The following is a 4,297-nucleotide window of genomic DNA, read 5'->3' as shown; positions in this document are numbered from 1 at the left end:
ACTTATCTAAAAAGAGATTTGTTTTTTTGCCTGGTGATAGATTTTATTAGGGATAATTACATATTGCTACCATATTAGCGAGGAGTATTACCCAGAAAACAAATGCCTTCCCTAGAATGTATAAATGTTAAATGACTTTAAGGATCATTGCTGAAAATTTTATTACCTTGACAGTCTGGTGGAGTTGTAACTTTTCTCTTAGTTGTCAGATTGTTCTGCTTGTAAAATTGATCTTCTCTCTTGAATTTCATGTTTGTTTAGATTATGTGAGTATCAAGGGGGTTTTCAGGGGCTTGACTCCAAGTAGTTCTTCAGGCTAAGTCTGTCTTCTTGTCACGGTGGTCCTTCCCTAGGTGAGACCCATGCCTCCTTTGCTCCACCTCTTCCTTTGCTCCTCAGTGTTTTGAGATTGACTAGGGGTCCTGGCTGCAGTCATCATTGTCACTCTCCTTGTCAAACCTCTGCAGGCTCCATTTTCTGGATGGTTCTCTTTAGGGCAGCCTTGACATCACTGTTCCTGAGGCTATAGATAATGGGGTTGAGGATAGGGGTGACCACAGCATAGAAGAGAGACAGCAGAGGGTCAGTGGCTGGATCATAGCTGGCCTTAGGGGAAATATAGATAAAGATGGCAGTGCTGTAGAAGAGGGAGACCACGATCAGGTGAGAGGAACAAGTGGAGAAGGCCTTGTGGTGGCCAGCTGCAGATGGGATCCGGAAGATAGTAGCCAGAATACGCGCATAGGAGCTCAAGATGAGGCCAAAGGGGCAGAGGATGATGAGGGCAGCAGCTAGGATAATCTGCAATTCATTGAGATGTCTCCACACACCAGCTACAGGACAGGCTGGATCTCACAAAAGAAGTGAGGGATGGTGTTGACCACAGAAGGGCAAGGAGAAGATGAAGGAGGTATGGCCCAGCCCCACCATGGCTCCGCAGGCCCAAGCTGAGCCAGTGAGCTGCAGACACACCCGGCGGCTCAGCAGCAGAGGGTAGCGGAGAGGCTCACAGATGGCTGCATAGCGGTCATAGGCCATGGCCGCCAGGAGGCAACACTCGGTGGCACCAAAAAAGAGGAAAAAGAACATATGGAGGGCACAGCCCCGGCGGGGGATGTGGCGCTGACCAGTGAGGAGGTGGTGAAGCAGCAGGGGCACCGTGACCGACGTGTACCCAATCTCCAGGGTCGTGAGGATTCGGAAGAAGAAGTACTTGGGGGACTGGAGTGCAGGGTCCGCTGAGACCAGCGCCACAATGAGGAGGTTGCCTGTGACGGTGAGCAGGTAGACCGTGAGAAAGAGAGAGAAGAGCAAGCCCTGGACGTGGGCCAGGCGGGAGAAACCTAGAAGAACGAATTCAGTTAACACCATGGAAGCATTCATGATCATCCTGCTCACATCCCTTTAGAAGGGAAGAAAAAGACAAGGCAAAGAAGAGTCGCCATAGTGGAATTGTGACGAGGTCAAAAATGACCTCTCTCTGCATTGGATCAAAGCCCTGGGACTCCCTTTCTTTTAGGCTTTCAGTGTATTTGAAATGAGGCAGCCCAACTGCCCCCACCCTGGCCCACTCTTGGAACCCTGGGCAAATATTTGTCTCTCTGAGCCCAGCTGTCTTGATCTCTTCCTGATGGTGCCTGCCTTCAGATGAAGCATTGAATTTGGTTTGGTTTCTCCTGGGTGAAGTGTTGGATCATTCTAACCCCCTTTTCTCTGTTTCCCAGCCTTGCTGCAGGGCTGGGGATGGAATTTTCCCTCTCAGCAGATGTTTTTCTGCTCAAAGCCAGACTTTGTTCTGTGTTCAGGACATGAAAAAAACCATTCCAAGTAAAGAGGATTTCCTTTCCTTTCCTCTCTACTGAAGCCTTTTGTGTTTCTTTTCCTTTTTTCACATGTTTTTCTTTTCTCTCAACTTGGCTTTTCTCTGGCCTAATGTTTACCTGTTCCTCTATATTTCCTGACCCTTTCCAGCTATTATTCCAGTTACCAGATGCCCTCAACGTCTTCCTTTTCTATCATTTCACCATGAGATATGAGATGAACTTCACAGTTTTCAGTGGGGAGAGAAGGGATTGGGTAGATCATTTCTTTTAAGGCAGTTAAGTAGTTCAATTTTCCAGAGGATCTTTCTAGTTTTAAAAAAAATGCTCTGGAAAAAGATAACAAGACCTTTCTCATTTGCTTATTTCTGTATCTTACAGCCTCTCAAACTTCATCCCTTTATATCATAATACATATACAAATCCCCAGGCCACTCACATAAACTCTACATATGCATACACTAACATATTGTGTTTCTAAATATAAGCACAGGAGAATAACCTAACATTCTCAGATGCTAGATTCACTTAAAGTCAAATACACACAGTGTATACAAATACAAATTTCATTACAGATAACAATGAAAGTCAAAACTTATTTAACATAAAAATATTAACATAGAAAGATACACATAAATAGATACATAAATCCAAATTCTGTGCAAAATAACCATATTTAAGAATGCATATTAGAAATACAAGTGCACACAAATTGATATCCTTTTACAGTTGAGAATCTATGGTTTATTCCATGTTGTTCACTGTTTTCCAGGATATTGTTGGAATAGTGTTTTTCTGTTTGGAGAAATAAGTAGTCTAAAGGCAGGTGGCTTTGATGACTTGCTTATTTTATCCTCTCTTTACATAGCAGATCCTCATGAGAAATGTACTTGTAAGTTTGGTGTCTCTGTAAGGTCTCTGAAGACCTGAGTCTCCAGTATATTTGACTTTCCAATGGGAAATAACTAATTAATCTGTTATTTTAGATTTAGTTCCTTAGATCACCAAAAGTATAGGATGACCTGTCAAGAATATTTCAGAGACAATGTCCAGGACTATTGGTTTCTTTTAACTCTCCCATAATACCTCTGGGTTGATCTTTTTATTTTCTTTTTCTTTCTCAAAATTTTCTTCTGTCACTGTCAATGTCCTACTACACCTACAAAAAGTAATAATGCCACTTTACCTATCTTACGAAATTTGATATAGTTTAATAATAAATTTATTTTTAGCTATACACAGAATCTCATGTATTTCAGTTATTTTACATAGAGTTAAGAATATAGATGATAAATAAACATATTTTGTCTAGTGAGCTGATTGATAATAGTTATTTTACTGATCAGAGAATGTCACATAGCTATGCCTAACTTCAAAGGGATTGTGGAAGATTGTACTTTCTAAAGATACTGTTGGGTGTGTGGGAGACCTTGCCTTTTTGGTTTTATTTCCCCCATTGGGTTTCTCCCCGCTGAATTTAAGTTTCTGTCTCCCAGAGAAACATCACATAATCCCTTACCACTCCCTCTCCTCTTCGAAAGGCTCAAAATCAAAAGTTTTCTGGACCAATTCCTGGGAGACACAGTGTCCACTTGCTGTTCCTGAGTCACCCTGCCAATCACCACCCACCAAGTCACCAAGCAACCCTTCTTAAGCTGAAGCTTGCAAGCTCACCGCCTCTGCTCTCTTTCTCTGCTCTCTTCCTTTCTGGTCTCTGTTCTCTTCCTCTCCTTTCTTCTGCTCTATTCCTTTCCTTTTCTTCTTCTTTGTGAAGTCCCCCTAATAAAATCTTTTGGTTGAACTTCCTTCTCGGGTGAGTCACTCATCTTTCAATACCCATAAGAATTCTTTCTTACCCTCATACTGTTCTATAATATCACCTTGCTTCTTCTCCATCAAAAAGTGAAGCCTATTTCCCCCAACTTGTTTAAATCCATTTGGGCTTTGATCATTTCAACCCATAGAGCAAGACTGATAGGATGATATGTGATTTCTGAGGCTGGATAATAAAAGGTGATGCCACTTCTGCCTTGTGTCTTGGAATATTTACACTTGGACCCCCTTACCTACCATGTAAGAAGTCCAGCTACTCTGATGTTATTATGCTGTGAGGAGCCAAGACACATGCAGAGTCCACAGGAGGCACTCCAGTGAGCAAATTTAAAAATCATCTTAGACCAATACCTGACATATGAATAATGATTCCAACCAGAAGACTCTGGATCCCAGCTGTCAGACCACCTTTTGAAGTCTTTGAGTCTTCCAAGTTGATGTCTCATACATTGCAGGGCAAGACAAGACATTTTGCTTTGCTATTATAGAATGACATTATATAGACATTTTCTTTCTCCTCTCTGTTTAATTCGTATGTTAAAACCCAACTCTCAATGTGGTAGGATTTGGAGGTGGGGCCTTTGGGATGTGATTAGTGATAGACCCAGCCTGATTTTCTCTTAAAATTGGGAGCCATCTTGCCA

General features: G+C 42.2%; 1 pseudogene; it reads right to left on the bottom strand.

The window, feature by feature from the left end:
* Positions 1–453: 453 nt before the first annotated feature.
* Positions 454–1,389, bottom strand: LOC113200076 (olfactory receptor 10C1-like; annotated as a pseudogene).
* Positions 1,390–4,297: the final 2,908 nt, after the last annotated feature.

This window comes from Urocitellus parryii, chromosome 8 (assembly GCF_045843805.1).
Source record: "Urocitellus parryii isolate mUroPar1 chromosome 8, mUroPar1.hap1, whole genome shotgun sequence".
NCBI classification, from domain to species: domain Eukaryota; kingdom Metazoa; phylum Chordata; class Mammalia; order Rodentia; family Sciuridae; genus Urocitellus; species Urocitellus parryii.
This window is presented reverse-complemented; position numbering and strand designations above follow the sequence as displayed.